This window comes from Rhinolophus sinicus, chromosome 17, assembly GCF_057876585.1.
Source record: "Rhinolophus sinicus isolate RSI-liver-muscle chromosome 17, RSI-T2T, whole genome shotgun sequence".
In the NCBI taxonomy this organism is placed as follows: Eukaryota; Metazoa; Chordata; class Mammalia; order Chiroptera; family Rhinolophidae; genus Rhinolophus; species Rhinolophus sinicus.
Window position 1 is genome coordinate 172434608 of NC_142517.1, and position 19981 is coordinate 172454588.

General features: G+C 33.0%; 1 pseudogene; it reads right to left on the reverse strand.

Moving 5' to 3' along the window:
- Positions 1 to 1277: 1277 nt before the first annotated feature.
- LOC109459747 (small ribosomal subunit protein eS17 pseudogene) lies at positions 1278 to 1682 on the reverse strand (annotated as a pseudogene).
- Positions 1683 to 19981: the final 18299 nt, after the last annotated feature.

Genomic DNA, 19981 nt, shown 5'->3' on the forward strand with positions numbered 1-19981 from the left:
TTTCCAGATAAATGTTTTGCTTGGTTAGTCAATGGATTTGATTAGGGATTGTCAGTATTAGGGATTATAGAATAACACATGGTTACTGTCTTTCCCCCCTTACTATTCAGAGATGTAATAATACAATTTGACGATTTTCCCAGCTACAAATGAACTTGAGACTGCAGCCATCATAGTTAAACATTTTCTAAGTTGAGTCCCATTCAAAATACAGGAAACATTTATATTGCCTTAAAAGAAACAGTAAGAATTTCCAGCCATCAAAAGTGACTTTTTTAATAGTTTTTGTTTCTTCCTTTTTTTTTTAAGGCTTTTTTTTTCCAGAGTAGTTTTAGGTTTACAACAAAATTGAGAAGGTACAGAGATTTCTCAAATACTCCCTGCCCCCGCACATACGTAACCTACCCCATTAGCAATACCACTCATCAGAATAGTACATATTTTACCAAGGATGGACCTTCATTGGCACTACATAATAACCCCAAGTCCGTACTTTACTTGAGGATTTACTTTGATGTTGCACATTCTATGGATTTAGACAAGTATATAATGACATATATCCATCATTAAAATATCATACAGAGTATTTTTACTGCCCTAAAAATCCTCTGTGTAGTTACTGTTTTTATTATACCAGTAATTCAGTAGAGGAACCAGAGAGATTGCATTATCTTCATAAAATAAATTCTCTTTTTTATTTCACTTCAGTATTTCTTCTTCACTCAATTCCGCTTTATTTGTATTTCATGATTTGGTTATGAGTCAGCACAGTTGCTTATTGCGGATAAGTTCAGGATGAAAAGAAAGATAGCATATTTAATTTATTGGAATCTATTTCTTCATATACAATGCTCTTCAATTTTCACATGAAGAATTGGATATGACTAGACTGGCTAAATTTGCTTTGTCTTGGCCTAAATAACATTAGCAAATTTCTTTCTCTCTTTCTCTCTTTCTCTCTTTCTTTCTTTCTTTCTTTCTTTCTTTCTTTCTTTCTTTCTTTCTTCCCTCCCCCTCCCCCACCCCTCCCCCTCCCCTCCCCTCCCCTCCCCCTCCCCCCTCCCCTCCCCCTTTTCTTTCTCTCTTTCTTTCTCTCTTTCTCTCTTTCTTTCTTTCTTTCTTTCTTTCTCTCTCTCTCTCTCTCTCTCTCTCTCTCTCTCTCTCTCTCTCTCTCTCTCTCTCTCTTTCTTTCTTTCTTTCTTTCTTTCTTTCTTTCTTTCTTTCTTTCTGTAGGTTGTCCATGATTTATTGAAAATACTATAGCACAGCAGGAAGATTCAAATGGCTCCATGTGGTGTTTTGAAATTCATCCCAACTGCAGGCTGAGTGACCTGCAGGTTGGGCAGACTGCCAAAGTCCAAGAGCTTCAGCATTTCCTCAGTGTCCAGATCAACTTCACTGATCTCTTGATCCAGGGCCGCCACCTCAGGAACAGAATTCTCTCTCCTTTCTCTCTCCTCTTTCTGTAGCTTGATGGCGATACCACTTACGGGGCCTCTCTGAATCCGCTTCATCAGGTGTGTGACATAGTCTGCTATGTTGTGGAGCTTCCTGCTTGGAATAATGGTGATCTTCTTGCACACGTGCTTATTGGTGTAGAAATCATTGCCCAAGTACGTGTAGTACTTTTCGATAATGACCTGGGTCACCTTCTTCATGGTTTTTGTATGAAAGCGGCCCATCTTGGCTTGTCACTGGTGAAAGAGCTGAATTGCCTTCTATTTTTAAAGACTGAATAGTATTCCTTTGTATGTTTATGAATATACTATATTTTCTTTATCCACTCACGTGTAAGTGGACATTTAGATTGTTTCCACATCTTGGCTATTATGAATAGTGCTGCAATGAATATGTGAGTACTAAAAGGCAACCTATGGAATGGGAGAAAATATTTGCAAATCATATATCTGATAAAGGATTAATCTCCAAAATACGTAAGGAATTCCTACAGCTCAATAGCAAAACAAAACACAACAAAAAAACCCCCATAATATACTGATTACAAAATGGGCTAAAGATTGCATAGACATTTCTTCAAAGAAGACATGCAAATGGCATATGAACAGGTACATGAGAAGATGCTCAAAGTCATTAGTAAAATGCAAACCAAAACTATGAAATTTCACCTCACACCAGTCAGATGGCTATTATCAAAAAAAAAAAAAAAAAAAAAAAAAGGCATTAACTTTTACTTGTCTTTTAGAATGACAGCAAGCTCATTTTGTGTGACATTTTCCTTTTTGTAATTTTATCTCCCTCCCTCTTCTTACTTCTCCCCTTACCCCCCTGCCCCTTCACGCGCCCTGACTATGGGTGTTGTGGTTGTTCCCATGCACCCCTCAAGTTCTCAGTTCCAATTGGGATTATACAATGGCATTTTGGGCTCTTGCTCTTGAGTGATGTTGAAGACATCAAAGATATACATGGAGAGTGACTGGTGGCTTCAGCTCCCTTTCTGTTGGCATTGCTTCGCCTTTGTCCCCTCATCTGCCCTAAGCAGCAGGACAACAATCCCTCCTTTGTTTTCAGCCCCCTCTCATTAATGGGCAGGGAAGCTACACTCTAGCTCCTACTTTCTGTGAACCCCTCGATATTTTACAGAGGACACTTTTAGTACTTCTCACCCTACAGGACCCCAGCTATGAGCAGCCACTTCTGGGAATTATTTGGATTATTTTTGTCCTGGTGATGTCATCATGTTTTCTCCTTTGCATTTTATTCTTTTACATATTACTGATTACTTTTTAATAGAAGTTATACTTAACAATTATCTGTTTATTTATTTTAGTCTTGAATGTAAGATTTCACATTTTTTATCATAATACTTTATTTACTATAGAAATATTTAATGTTGAAAAACACGTCACCCTTAAACAGCTTTTTTTGAGGTGTAATTGACGTATAACACTAGTTTCAGATATTTGTATATATTGTTAAATGGTCATCAAAATAAGTAGTTAATATCCATCACCATACATAGTTACAAAGTTTTTTTCTTCTGATGAGAACTTTTAAGAATTACTCTCTTTCCCCTTACCCTCTGGTAACCACTAAACTATTGTCTGTGTCTATGAGTTTTTGTTTCTTTGTTTGTCTTGTTCTTTTGTCATTTTCAAATTTATATACCACATCAGTGAAATTATATGGTTCTCGACTTTTTCTGACTTATTTAACTTAGCATAATAATCTCAAGGTCCAACCATGTTGTCACAAACGGCATTATTTCATCTTTTCTTATGGCAGAATAGTATTCCGTTGCATATATACACCACATTTTCTTTATCCAATCATCTATCGAAGGACACTTTGGCTGATTTTATATGTGTTAGATCCCTTTCACCTCAGGCTCTGTCCCCATCTTAGGTGGGACAGAAGTAGAAGAGGGGGCAACTAGATATCTGAAAAATCAAGTTTACATGAATAATTTCAGGCCATCTATTTAGGCATTGATTTTTTTCCAAAGCAAGGAAGTCAAAGATCATAGATATATCTCTGATTCAGACACCACAACTGAAGCATCCTCACTGTGTGAGAGTAAGTGATAGACCTAAATTCTTTAGAAGAAACAAAACTGCCATGAGGCAGGACTAGAAACCAGAGGTCCTATTTTGGCACAAGTCTGAGTGAGTACATTACAGCTCCGTAGGAAAATGGGCTTAACCTATGGGGTTTCTCTTTTATGCAACTGATTTCCAAGAATTCTTCCTTAAATACAAGTCTTCATTACAATAGTTTTTCTTGCCATCTTGCAACTTCAGATTTATGGCCACAGTTTGGTCTCTTCTTTCAGTATCATGTATTGGTGACTCTAGGGCTCATCTCGCTATTTCATATTTTATATTTTAATTATATTTTAAAAGTTATAATTTAAAGTAAAAAAATTTGATGTATCTATACTTAATGACATAGTTAGCATTTGTTTTGCTCATGACAGTAAGGGTACTTATTGGCAGTAAATCTTATGTTCATAAAAATATATCATACTTCTCTTCTGACAGTTTTAAAAAAACGAGCCCAAATTAAAAAAAGAAAAATGTGAATAAAAATGGTGAAATTTAAATATTTGTTGGTCTCACTAGTCCAAAAATGGCTTTCTATTGGAAAGTCTATTATTTTTATATAGTCTTGTGTCACATAATGATGTTTCAGTCAATTGACAGTGATCCTATAAGATTATAATGGAGCTGAAAAATTCCTATCACCTAGTGATGTTATAATGTAGCACAGCACATTACTTACATGTTTGTGATGATACTGGTGGAAACAAACCTATTACATTGCCAGTCATATAAAAGTCCTGTATACCATATTTTCAGTATACCTTTTCTATGTGTAGGTACATGAATACCATTGTGTTGCAGTTGCCTACAGTATTCAGTATGATGTGTAAGTTTGTAGCCTATGAGCAATAGGCTATACCATATAGTCTAGGTGTGTAGAAGGCTATACCATACGGATTTGTTTAAGTTCACTCTATAATGTTTGCACAATGGCAAAATTGACTAATGATGCATTTCTCAGAATATACCCCTGTTGTTTAGCAATGCATGACTGTGTTTCTAGTATGTACTTTTAAAAAATAAAGCAAAATTAAGTCATAGTACTCAAATCTACTGTTTTTCTTGTGATTCTGTTGTTTAACTTAAAACTTTAAAACTAAATAATATGATTAGCATAATTAATATTAAAATGCATTTCCATGTTATTAAAATAATAACCTGATTGGTAGGTAAATGTTTTAAGACTTTTAAGTTAGAATGTAATTTTATGCCAATTTTAGTTAGAGAAACTGATTTAATATTTAAGATAAACCAAAATATTAGTTCAAATTTGTAAAGTGAAGTAGCTTAAGCTATGTACATAACTTGTTCTTAAGAATTATATTTTAAAATTCTCCATTAATTATATTTTAAAAGTTATAATTTAAAGTAAAAAAATTTGATGTATCTATACTTAATGACATAGTTAGCATTTGTTTTGCTCATGACAGTAAGGGTACTTATTGGCAGTAAATCTTATGTTCATAAAAATTTTGATATTTATAAAGTTGAAAGAAGTAATCAAAATATAAAGCAATTCAAGCAAATAAATTACTCTGTAATAAAAAAATCATGTACAATTCTTTTAATACAATCAAGTAGAAAAGTCCCAAGGTTATATAGCTTGATTTTAGAAATGTGAATTATTTACATTCCTGACAGATCAAACATACAGGGACAGCAAAACCTTGACTTTATTTTAGGCAGTTGCTTAAGTAAGTTATAAATATGAAAGAAAACTGCTGTAGCTTTAAATAATTTACATAGGCTCTCTGGATAAATATATCCTGCTGCTTTCTTCCTTGCTCACCAATGAAGAAGGAAGTGTAGGAATTCAGAGCTACAGCAAAAGTAGAGTAAGCTTTAGAGATCAGAACTGTGACAGGGACACCTTTTTTCTCTTTATATAACAATCATGGTGGGTTCATAGTAGTTTTTCAATAAATATTTCTAGCTGGTTAATAAATGGGTTGGGAATTAATTCCAAGAACCTTTGACAATTACGTTATGAGTTGCCCCTGGCTCCCATCAAAGAGAAATAGGCTTTGAAGTGCGTACTTGGCATAATCCCTAATAAGAAGTTTATTTTTAAAAAGTGTTTCTTTTTAATACGAGAAAGACTCAAATGAAATTTTTTATAGTTTGTCCCACAAATGATTTATTCTTTCAATGATTAAGTAGTAATATCAATAGCAGTAAGGTTTATAACTTTTCAAATTGGATAGAAATCTTTACGAAGAAGCATATCTAGTTGTCCTGTTATTAAAATTGAGATTGCTGCTATAACAAACATTTATGCTCTGTGTTTAAGAATTTTAGCTAATTTTCTTCTTGAACAAACAGTGCAACTGTTCTTTATCATAATTTTACTAAGTCGGATAATGAATACACTTTTATGTTTCTTTCCACTTCCTAAAGCTCTGTCCTTTCTTTTACAGTTTCTTATCAAAGCCAGCAGACATCCTACATCTGTCTTCAATCCCTTCACAGAGTTTTGAAGTTTAGGAGGAGCTTCATATGGGGTTATCTCTCTTTGCTTCTTGCAGCCTGAAGTCAAATAATTTCAGTGTAAGAAACACTGAAAACAAATAATATATTGTCTCATGTCTTCAGTTTCTCTTCCTTTTCTAAATAAGAACCACATTGTATGGTGCGTCTGTGGAATTTTACAGCTTCCTACAGTGAAAGAAATGCTGAGCAGACCTTTACTATTCTTCAGTTATCCTGAATCCTTAAGATAACTGTGGAGTTTGCACTTGGAAGCAGCTAGTTTGAAGTGAGTGGGATGATTTAGAATATTTTGTAAAATTTCAAAAGTATGTTTTCATTGTTTGACAGAAGCTATTCTGTCTGCTTCTGAGTTAGGCATGAGGAAACTAGGAAAACAGCATGACTTTAAGCATTCCATGGACCCCCATTTTGTATAGGATTACTCGGTGTTGGGCAGCACCCTGAAAGTTTTAAATCAGTCTACTTTGTTGAGTAATTTAATCTTGGAATTCATTCAGAAAAAAGATCAAAGAAACACCCCTGATTTTCCTAGTAACTGATTTCCTTTTCCTTTTATTTCCCTTTAGTTTTTTTTACGGCATTGTAGTAATATAAGCAGCGTCTGTTTCTCTGCCTTAGTACAGGCATTTATGACTAGCTTCAGGAGAGGTAAAAGCACTGTATCAGGAAGGGGAGTATCTGTGTTCTGGTTCTGGTTCCCCTCTTGGTTAGCCATCACGTACCCAGGGCACATTAAAGTCTCTCAGTCTGCTCCTCAGTCAGGTGGGGATACAAATCTCTCCCCTTCTTCTGTCATGTTGTTTTTGCCGTGTATATCGGTACATACTTTGAGATGTACATTTCTCTACAAATACTAGTAAATAATAGTAACAGCAGTGCTGAACAAAATGACCATTGTTTCTGTCCTCAAGGATCTGCTGGGAAGGCACAAACACTTGGCAGGCGCTGTGAGGAAGGGTGTGATAAACTCAGTACTAGGAAGAGTGAAGTCATCTATCATCCTGCAAAAACACCTCCCCTCAGCAATGTGGGACTAAAATTCATCCCTGACGTCAGGCACTTCAGAAGGAAAAGGTGCAATGGTGAACTAATGGGGAAAAAAAATCACAAGGAAGACTACCCTGTCATCTGAGCTATGGAGGGGACTGATCAAGGGTTTTCTTTACCCTTTTTGCCCCACAAGCAGGTTGTGCATAGACCTAAGCTTTTACATCTTATTCAAGTAGGAACTATCCCAATTATCTCTCTTTATTTGTAGCAAATTTTGATGCTGCATCTACATAGTATACCTCTAACTGGACCAAATTATTTCATCTCAAGTAATTCTACCCTGTTCTCATTGCATCCTTTATTCAAGAGTTAGATTCAGAGGAAGCCAAACAAATGAAGTGTGAGTCTGGCCTTCTCTTGAAGCATAATGAGTAATAACAGGCCCCTAATTGAGGTGTATCACTGGTTCTATCACTATTTTTAAAGAAAATTCCCTCAATCTATTTGCTTTATGTTTGTAAGTAATTTTTTTGTGAAAATATATTTTGATAAGTAAGATTTTTTTTACATCTTTTTTTCCTTTTATTTATTTATTTATTTATTTATTTATTTATTTATTGGGATGATAATTGTTAGTAAAATTACATAGATTTCAGGTGTACAATTCTGTATTACATCATCTATAAATCCCATTGTGTGTTCACCAGCCAGTAAGATTTTAAAAGTTCTTAGTGACAAATTTTTTATGCAGGTTCCAAGAGATTTAGAGTCTAGTTTAATCACATCACCTTAATTTCCCTTAAATTCTTCCTATGTAAAATAAGAGGGTTGCATTAATTGATGGTGTCTAGAGATTTCCCTCCTATTAGTTTTGTCTGAGTCTTTTAATTAGTTCCATCATTCCCACTTTCATACCACTGTATCTTATACTTGTAGGACAAATTATTATCCAATTGTCTAGTGAAAACTTACTGGGTGAGGAGGGTTGAAGGAAGACAACGGGGATATGGCAATAAATTTTTGGCAGTTCTAAGGGTCTTAAAAGATTAATCTTGAGGTTCTGGTAAGAAAGGTGATTAAAAAAATATAGAGAGACTTGTAAATCCAAAAACTAAGTCAGAGGAAGCTTGGTGCTGATTATATATTTGGTTTGTTCCCTTTTTGGTTTATCATCTATCTGCGTTAAGGGCTTCTGAATGTTGTTCAGCTTCTGTTTCCTCACTGTTAGGAAAAGAATAACAGGATTTATCAGTGAGACTCACATGGAATATTCTCTGGAAGTCAAACAGAAGAAGCAAAGCAAAATGGATGCAACAGTAACTAAGTGGCCAGACCAAAGTGGTCCCTTTTTACTGTGTCAAGTCCTTGTATTTCAGCATCTATCTCTCTACTGTGAACTTTGATTTCCTTGGATGCCCAGGCTTTTTCCTTTTCACAGACAGGAAGTTTCTTTCTTGCTCATTCCATTAGAATGCTTGGCCTGTGCGTAGCTTCTCTCCAGGGTCTTTGCTGTTAGTCACCATGGTGTGGGTGCTAAGGCCCTAAGGAGAGTAAGTGCCCCTCCCTTACAGTACCCAGGATCCTGGTTGTCCTACCCTGATATTCCAGTGGCACCACTCCCACATGTGTACAAGGCAATGACCCATGAATATTAAATTGTGTTATTGCCAATGACAAAAATTAATAGTAAGTATTATTTAGAGGTGAAAGAGATATAGTTGGAAAGTTCTTAGAAAATAGACAACTGGAGAAGAAAGCTGGAGGATTTTGAGATTGGGGTAAAATGACAGGGCTGTCACCAGGGACCTAGGGAAGATCCCATGTTGGAAAAATTTGACTTTGGTATAATCCCACCTATTTTTCTGGACCTGTCTTAGGGATTTTATCTTTTTATTTCCAGACCTTCTTCTCTCCCCCAATTCCCAAGTCCTTTAGTTCTTTGAAATTTACTATGTTAATCACTAATATTCTCCTTCTCTTATCACCTATTCTCAATTGTAACCATTTCCCTTCCTCTTTCATCACACTTGTATTTCCCAGGTTTGCTTATCTTGGCCATGCATTAAGTCATTGAATTAATATGGGAATAACTGGTACAATTATTCTTCGAGGAGAATATTTCTTTATAAAAGAGGAACCTACCAATCCAAATACAACTTTAATTTATAGACTGTCCATGGGAGATTTTGGGTGTATGAAAATCTTTCTGTGCATATTTTCTAATCTCAGGTGGTTGGCCTATCACTCTGGGTTGTACCTACTCAGGTAGTTTTCTAGGTAAATTAAAATACACAAAATTGACATTGTTATGAAGCATAACAGTTCACATGCATACCTGACTTCTCTACATTTTCAGGTAGCTTCACATTCTTCTCTCACTAACCTTGCCAGCCTTGCAGCGTGTTTGTAAGAGAAAAGGAAACCATTTCAGAATTTTTGTTCCTATGCTAAGATATAGGTTAAGTTGGCATAAAATTACCAACACTTATTTTGTGAATGAAGTTCACTCTGTCAAAGTTTTATTAAAAAATAGAGAGCAGAAAGTATTTAGAATGGCCAGCTCACTATGCATTATTTTTCTTAAAGTTTTAAAATTTGAGCATTTAACACTTCCTTTTATTCATAAGTAGAGTCCTAAAGAGAATTCTGACATTTTTATCATAGAAATTTAGGTTATAATATTCTTTCCAAAAATAATCTCACACTATGCTATGAATCTCACGAGACCCTTTTACTTTTCAACTATCCATTTGAGCTAATTATAAAAATTTTCTGAGCCTTAGTTTCTTTAATATAGGGTAGGGTAGGGAAGATTAAATATCAGGATGAAGGCAAATTATTTGGTATATAGCAAACGTCTACCTACCTATTATAATTAAGAACTGGTAATAGTAATATTATAATTTTTCATTAAGCTTGCATTACATAAGAAATATGTCACTCTCTGTGAGTATATTTAATTACTGGATGTAAAATGCCCTTGGGAAAGCACTCTGGAGAAATTCATTGTAATTATCAAAAAAATATATAATAATTGGAATATTTAAAGAGAAAATGAAAATGTTACTAAAATTATTAGATTTCCATATTTCCTAGGGATACATAATTCTTAAGTATTTTATTGTCCTCAATTTGCTAGCATAAAAATCCCACAATTTCAGGGATCTCTGTATACCATAAATTTAGAGATTCACTGAGAACTTAATGAAATCATGGGACAACTGTAGATAAAGAGTTGTAGAATGGTCAAGAAGAGACAAAAGAAGGGGAAAGAAGCAAAAAACAAAAGAAGGGAGAGAAAAAATTATGTATGTTTTCCAGGGTATGATTTGTAAAACGTGCCTCATTATTAAGAAATTCAAATATCAAAGGACTTAAAATATTTGTGTGTTTACCTTTTAATAAAGAATGAATTTTAAATATTGCAATCCAAAAATGAAGATATGTTATAATTAACACTTGATTATGAGTGGTAAACTATTTTAATTATCTTAGAATGATAAAATATTAGAAAGGAAAAGAACTCAGGTGTATAATTCAATATAAGAACATCTGCTTTCCAAAGCATTGACTTTGCTTGCATTTGTTTGTTTTTTTTCCAGGGTGAACTTTAAGTGCTTTCTCTTTGAAGAAACCTTCAGAAAAACATAAATAAAAAAGAAAATAATCATTCAACCTTCAAATCTGACACAGCTATAATTTGTATCTTGATATTCATTATTTTAAAGTATTTTCATTATGTGTACCCACATTTACAAATACACAAAAACCTAAAAAAAAAACCCCAAACAATTTACACATATTATTTTAGAACTTTAAAAAAGTGAAACAATACAATATGCTTTATATATATGCATAAATATGCATAAAAATAGGAGCACATTAACATCTTCAATAGTTGCATTACTGTTCAAATGCAGGTATAAATGTGCAATGTTTATGTAACTTATTTTCCCTTGTTTGCTATTTAGGTTAATTAAATTTCCCTGATATAAAGTTTTTTTCTATGAAAAATCCATCAATGTTTTCTTACTAGTCTTATGTCCTTAAGATAAATTCCTGGAAGTGGAATTTTGGGGCCCAGAAAGCTTAATTTAGTAACTATATCAATGCCTATATCATTATCATCAATATCTATTTCTGAATCTATAACTGCATCAATACAACCAAATAGTACTTCAGAAAAATTATAACAATTATATGCCCATCAATATTTTATGACAGAGTGGTGGATATTTCCCTTTTGGCCTAAATAATGTTTTCTTTTCTGCTCTGAAATTTTGAGTGTTTGTGACATTTTATTTATCTCTGTTTACTTTCATGGTTTCATTAAAAATATATCAAATCCTGTATTATCATCTCATTAAAATTTACCAGTTAATTTTTTTTTATGATTTTTAAAAAAAATTTATTGGGGTGACAATTGTTAGTAAAATTACATAGATTTCAGGTGTACAATTCTATATTACATCATCTATAAATCCCATTGTGTTTTCACCACCCAGAGTCAGTTCTCCTTCCATCACCATATATTTCAGTTTATTTTTTATATTTTACGGTTGTTCAGATAACTCATAATCATGTACTACCTTGACTTAAGAGTCCAGATTCTCTCCCTTTCTCCCCCGCCGATCCTACCCCCTTCTCTAATGCTGATTATGTGAATTTTTTTAAAATCATAGCTAAATCCTTTTATTTCCTAGTGGTTTTGAAAATTAAGAATAGTTTAGGCTTCAAAGTCATATGTTGGAGAACAACAAATTTAAAAGTTTAATGAAAACATTAGTGTTCATGTTTATTATCCTGACCAAATAGAAAAAATGAAACAAACAGCCTATAAGAAGCATGACCCATTCTCGAAAGAAAAAAATTACCAAAAATGTCTCGTTTACAAAGTCCCATGTTGAAAGGTTATTTTTAGTCACAATTAATACTTCTTTAGAGAAGAATAATGTTAACATCAGAGTTGTTAGGCAAAAATTGAATCCTAGCAATTTTAAACAAAAATAATTTAATGGCTACAAGATCTGGTCCTAAAAGCTTTTTTTGGCAATAGTGTTTAGAGATACTAATAAACAGTCTGATCAGAAGATGGAAGCAAAGCTCTAACTACCCAACCAAAACTTTAATTAGTGGATGATTAACTTGTAAATGTAGTGTTTTAATGATTTGTTTGTTCATTCAACAAAAATTTACTGAGTTATATACTATGCCAAGCCCTATTCTAGGGACATTCCCCTTATCAGAGAAAAAACATTGAGCAGATAACCTTCTCAACGTGTTTTCATGGCCTACAATTATGTTTTTGCTCTTCTTCAGATGCTATTAATTTCCTTCATTAACCAACCCCAAGCTTAATACAAATATTTAGATTTATATAAACCCTCTTTTTCCATTATGTGGTCAGTATTGTGCTCTGTAGATGAACTGAGATGTTACTGAAAATTATATTTTAAAGTACATTTCTTTTTAAATGGTTTCCATCTATCTTCAATAATGTCTTGGCAATGAAGTATGGAATTCTGCTTATTGTTTTTGTGTGAATTCACAGATGACAAGACATGATAATATTTTCCAGTATCATACTTAGAGCTGTGCCATTCATAAGTTGGCAGTTAACAGAAGATACAAGAGAGAAGTCAGTAAGGCATATACAGTTTTATGGCACAAGATGGAGTCTAAAGTATCATAAATAAGAAAGTAAATGCTTAAAATGGAACTCCCATTTAAGGTAAAATTGGTAGAGAGAAAAGGCTCCAGAAATAAATAACAAAATCAGAATCTGTATTTGAATGGTAGGTTAGGAGACAAAAGCAAGAAATTAAGCAAATAGTGTCGGGTATTCATTATGAATGAAGTAAAGGCAGTATTAAACACAGGACAAAAAGTAGCCTTAGATTTTCTGAGACTAGAAGAAACATGATGACGTACAGTGTTTGTTAATGTACCAGACCTTTAAGACCTTTAGTCATTATCTTATAAAAGCAGAAATTTCTGTGTATAACACTTAAGTGGAAGGACCTAGTCTATCCATCCTTATGTCATTAGGGTCATGTCTGAATGCAAGGACGTGCTTTCCAATTGGGTGAGTAACTCAGCACTGGGTCAGTAGTCTCAAGATAGACGCGTTAGGTCAGATGGTGATGGGAAGGTGTTTAAGGTTTGACTTTACCTCTCTATTTCTTACCCTCTTCCCATCTGATGTGAAGTCATGGACACTACCAGTGGAAGTTCTGATCTAAGACAAAGCGTATGCTTTTGTAAACCCAAACAAGCATTTAAATATGCATCTCACACACATTTGCTGTGGTTATATCTTTGATATCATTTTAAATATGCATGACTTCAGATTTCGCTGTATCTAGTAGGGTTCAGATCATCTCCACATACAGACTAAACTTTAAAACTAGTGTTTCTGAAGAGAAAGAGTTGAAGACAGAAAATGGAGGGGAATTCCCTAAAAGAGAAGTTTCTTATCACAATTAAGATAGAATGTTAACCAAAAAAGTACAAGGAAGATAAGTCTTTGGAAAATAAGAAACAAAAAAAGTGTATGGACTGTTAATACGTTACAGCCATTTGTGGCACATAGTATAAACATATTTCAAATTCCTATAAATTAATTCTATTTGATAACCAAAAAGAAATAACTGATGGAAAATTTCATAGCCATTGCAAGATCACAAGAAAATTAAAAACTTGTTTAAAAGCACTGTGCTCTTAAAGGTACAGGAATTCCAAGAAATTTGGAAAAAATGGGCTATTAATAATCTCAAATACGGGAAGAAAAAACATTAAGGACCTTTTGAAAATACATGTTTATTTTAATGCTATCAAAGTCTATATTGTGGGTCCTTGTTTTCTTCTTGTGCTTGCCCTACTAGATTGAGGGAAGGGCTCTGTCTTCTTGTTACCACTGTAGCCACTGATTCTGCCCAATACCTGGTTCACAGTAGATATGAAATAAATATTTGTGAAAATGATGAAAGTGTAGAGAAATAAATAGAAGTTTTAAAAATTGTTGGAATCGGTAATAGCTCTCCATTCTAAATTATAAAATGTGGGTGAAAATACCTTTTATGGTGAAGCCATTTTCTCACTGAATGAATAAAATATTAATTCCTCGATTCATCTGTTAAATTTATTGTTAATTAATGAAAATCAATTATTTGAAAAAAGAAACATATTTATCAGATTTTCTCCTTTGTGTGAGGGTAAGGATTTCTCTAAAGCTTTTTTTTTGCATGTATTTCCTTAATTTATTATCAATTAGATATTATAAAACATTGCCAGATATTAAAAACAGTAAAAAGTTATATTTTAACACAGTAGTTTTGTGTAACTGTCTTATTAGCTACCTTCAAAGTAGATTTCAATGAGATAATACTCAAAAGATTTTAGATGAATGTCTTTGAGGTTTAACCCAAGAATTCTCTAGACTCTATGCATTGTGGTTAAGTAGTTCTTAAACCTTTGATAAGATGATGTAAAACAGTGGCTTATTTTTACATTACAATATGTATATATTTATAGTAGTATGTACAATATAAATTTATAATCTTCAGTTTGATTGTTAATTCGTTACAGCAATCAACAGAGTAAATATATTTTAATTCATCTAGAATCTAGATGATGTGTTCAGAAAAGGAAAATCTAAGAAACGCTTTCTGCAAATAATTATCAAATAATAAACATCCTGTCATTTGAACATTTGATCAAATCTATGAAAATTTGTTTCTCAAAATAATCCTTTAATTTTTTTTCTTGTACATGTAGGAGGCAGTGAGTATTTATTGCCAACATGTGCTTTCATAAAGTCAGCTTGGATATTTATAGCAAGAGCCAAACATAGATTGACTCAATCTGCTTTTGACATATCTGCAGAAAGAAAACACAAGGGAAACTGTCAAGTGTATTAAGTGTAAAATGCAAGGTTACCTAAGACCCACCTGTTCTTTCACGCTGTGCAAAGTAGACACTGATCTTGGGTTGTAAGTAGCTAGTGCAGTGCGATTTTCACAAAACCTTGAAGTACAGACCTCTTTCTGGAGGGGTAAGAATGTATGAAGATGTTGTCATCTAATTGCTTTCCTTTGCTTAATATAGAGGATAGCTTCAAATAATGTGACAAATTTTCTACTATTAACCTCAGCCCATTTGCTTTAATTTCTTATTTCATGGAATGGAAACTTGACATTCAAAATCTTTAGTCTAGTTATTTACTCAGGCTTATCCCAATGAGGGGAGAAAAGAAATTATGTCAAATCCAGAACAACTTGATTTATGAGACATGAAAAGTTAAAATAAGAAAACAACCAGTCCAGCCTTTCTGGCACATCATCCAGCTAATGTACCTCCTGCCATTGACTGTATTAGTAAAAGCATCATCTATCTGCATGGGATAAAATTGTGTAGAAACACACATACACACACACACACACACACACACACACACACACACGGAAATGGAGGCATGTAAAACACGGTGAAACTGAATAATATCTGTAGTCTAGTTAGCAGTATTGTAGCAATGTCAATTTCCTGGTTTTAACGTTGTTCTACAGTTACATTTATATTTATAGCAAGGGCTATATATATTTATATATATAGTTATATATATATATATATATATATATATATATATATATAAAACTATGTACACACACACACACACACACATAATGCTCCATTGGGGAATAGCTGGGTAAAGGATACACAAGACTCCTATTTTTTTCTTTCAAGTTTCTGTGAGTGAATATTTCAAAATAAAAGACTTCAAAAAGGCATCAGAGGGAGGGAGCCTATTTGATGAAAATAACCTTAAATGAAGAATCAGAAACACATAAAACCTTGAGCAAATCATTGAACCTCAGGTCCATGTTTCATTCTTTGTAAAAATGTGGTGAATGGACTAAAGGATTGGGGGAATACTTTTAGTTTATAATTGAGATTCTGGTTTAAAAGGTAGAACTGATAAAACATTTTGTGTTTCAGAAAACATATCAGCATATCGCAATTTTTCTTAAAATAATTTTCTAAAGGTAAGACATTTGGAACTAAATTATTATTAATACATAGCCATTCAAGTGAATAATATTTCATGAGCTTTTACAATAATGGCTGTTTATATAAGTGAAAATATGTTCAAATATGATCATTAAGCTAATATATTTGCCTTTGAAGTTGGCTAACATAGATAGCCTGTTGAGGTTGAGGTCCTTGTATATTATTAAAACTACATGTGATAAGAGAAAATTCACTAACCCAACTTTAGACTGCATATACATGTAAGAGTTAAAAAAATGTGTATGGCCTAAAAAAACAACACTGTATGGTTTACAAAATTCAATGTATTCAATGTTTAATTTTTAGAATAAAAACTTTTCCTACATTTTTTTTGAAAGTCATTTTTTAGAAACAACACTCATAGCAGTTTCTGAGTGCAGCAACTTCATGTACATTGTGTCACTTAATCCTTACTACAAAATAGGAAATAGGTTTTATTATTCCCTGAAGAAATGGTGGCAAATGGAGTTTAAGTTCCATGACTAAGCTCTCACAGCTGCTAAGTGAGTGGGGATCTGAGAAAAGGCTTGTCTGATCTTAAATGTGGTGCTTTTCCACAGTGCCACTTTACCCTTGAGAGTATGAGGACATAAATTTGCCTTTGGCTGCATAACTTTATTCAATATTTCAGGCACTTATTGTCAACTGTAAATTTATGGTCTCAAACACCAGGGGCTCTTAACCTAGTGAGATACCTTTCCAGTTTGCATTGTAAGTTGTTTTCCAACTTTTGGTACTTCTTATAGGCATAGGATAAAGGCTAGTTTCATGTACCAGTTTTAGATAATAAGCTTTAAAAATAGGTGATTTCATTTTCAGGCACAAGTAAAGCATAGTGTTTAATTGTATAGGTTTTGGTGACAACAGACTTAGAATGAATTCCAGCCAACATGACTTAGAGGAGAAACTTGCTTAAATTCTCTAAATCTTCATTTCCTCACCTGTTATAGAAGGAATTGTATCAACATCAAAGGGTTGTTGTGAGGATTATATGAGATCAGTTCACTTAAAGGCCTTTACATCCTGACTGGTTTATGCTACTTACTGAGAGCTATGATTATTGTTTTCATAATTATACTTGAGCAGTTAGATGGACATATGGTATCCATCTAACTGCTCACGTATAATTATAAAAATTATACATGAGTGTATCTATTGTATAGTTTTACCACTGTGTATCTGTTAGTTTTATCACAGACTGGAAACTAGAAAATCATATGGATAAAATATTTTCAGTTTTTGAATACTGCAATTTGGTCAAATCTGTAAGTGTCCAACTGTGAAGTGAATTATAGATAAACAGCTATAATTAATGATAGTTTTATGTGAAAAAATATCTAGTCTTGGGCTGAAATTCCAACTCTAGCTGATTCACAGCTTTCTGATTATTTTAGGGCTCTTTCGTAGGCATAATGTTGAGTTATACTGCAAAATGAGAGGTACATTTACATTATCAGCTTCCATGACTGTGGGCAAATGTTTCCTATCCTTTAGTTTGCCTTAAGAAAGTCTCTATACTATCCAGTGGGATTCCAATAGCACAAAGCAAGTCAGAGAAAATGAATATAAGGGTTGGATAGGCTCTGTTATGAAGTCAGAGATGGTTCCAAAGCACATTTCTGATAACCTGCATGATTCAATTCTGCCATGTTATATCAGCACTGTTAGCTTTTAAAAATCCCACATTGCCATGTTATAGATGGACATTACAGGGCTGACACATAGAAAATGAGAGTCATTTTTTTATAACATCTCAGAGCTTTACATAGCAAAGTGAGTAAAATCATAATGTCTCAGAGTAACAAGATGCATAGCAAGATCAATACTTCATGATATTCACCTTTTAAACAAGGTATGGATTTTTTTAAGTGACATTTCCACTCAGCAGGAACTAAAGGTAAAGTGACATTCTAAATCAATCTCCTCTTCCAGAATAAGTCATAAAAACAAATAATTGAATTTAAAAAAGACTTTCATATAATTTTTCTCTTCCAAGAATTTCTGTCCTCTCCCTCTCTCTTTCTTCCCCTTCCTCCCTGTCTTTCTGTATTTATGTGTTTCTACTAAGGGTTTGAAATTATAAGTAGGTTTCTCTGTTGATTGAAAAGAATTGAAATGTTTGATGGCAATTGTCGCTGAGGAATGCAAGTGAACACAGCACTTCTGTGATTTTGAATTGTAAATGTGACCATTACATGCCTGGAGACCAGAGAGAAACCAGCACGATAAGACTGTAAGCAATGTATATAGTCAAAGATTTTTGAGTCAAGAAATATGGTGTCTGTGAATACGGAAAATAAGAATATGGTGCTATATGAACTTCTGTGCATACCTAACTTGTTTTTCTGGTATATGCATATAGATATTTTTGGGAGAAAATTCTAAAATGTACTAAATTTATATTACCGTTTCCCTGAAAATAAGGCCTAGCAGGGCAATCAGCTCTAATGCGTCTTTTGGAGCAAAAATTAATATAAGACCCGGTATTATATTATGTTATGTTATATTATTTTATATTATGTTATAGTATATTGTACCCGGTCTTATATAAGACCCGGTCTTATATTATAGTAAAATAAGACCGGGTCTTATATTAATTTTTGCTCCAAAAGATGCATTAGAGCTGACTGTCCAGCTAGGTCTTATTTTCGGGGAAACATGATGGTACATTTTATCGTAAAAAAAGGAAAAATAACTCTTTGGCAGATTTTAGATATGAAAAATTGGTAGAGAAATTTTAGATACTGGAATTTAAATATCCTGGGAATTATTGTAGAATTATGATAGCACAAGTTCACTGAAAAAATAAACAATTCTGTCATTTCACACCAAACTTTGTAGCAAAACATAATTACATGATTTATTGGGTTTTGAGAGTTAAGACAGCTATTAAAGAGTAACATATGACACGTATTTACAAAAAAAGATAATGATGTAGAAAATACCAGCGTGACAAAAAACCCTTTTATGGTGGGGACAAACAAAACAAAAAAGAGATATTATATTACTATTTATAAAAGTTTCATGGGGAAATTACCAGCATAAAAACTCCTTAAAAATATTTGCCTATTTTGGTACGTCTAATAATGATGTATATATGTCCCTTAAACATATCATGTCCTTATCTATTCAACAGTTGGGTGCTAAAGAGCAAAAACATGTTTAACAAATGTTTCTAAGAGTTTTGTAAATACCAGAATTAATTTGCATTGCATTTTAAACATGCATTTCCTTAATGAAGTTTCAATCTTGGGAACAAGAGTACTTTATCCCTCTGTTTGACATTATTAGAGTTTAGTGATTCTTAGAATTTAGGAAAGAAAAAGCTAATTAATGTTATAGTTTGTTTATATATTTAGAGACATATATCTATAGACATTGTCTAAACATGTATACAAAAGGAAGAAGATATTTTTCATTTATTGTTACTATTATCATTAAAAAACATTTATAGAATCTTTGCAGTGGGGAATATTGATAGGCAATTAGAGAAATGTTAGGTAAGAACTTTGAGATATAAAATACTATAAGGAATTACACAAAAAGAATATTGCTTCAACTACTTATAGCTAACAAAGTACTGTGGCTATCAAATTTTATTGAAAGTAGGAGGGGAAAGAGCTAACATTGGTCTAAAAGTGGCCCTAGTTATAGTCTCAGTTTTCATTTCTTATTGAGTAAGATTAGGTATAAATATATTGTTACTTTAGCAAAAATTGCATTCCCTCTTCCCTATTGCCAGACACTCTCCCTATCTCTTCTATTCTACTAATTTTTTCCATACTATTTTTATTATATTCTTTTTTCAATTACTTCTTTTTAACATACTATACGTTTTACTAATTCATTGTATTTATTACTTATTCTCTTTCTTT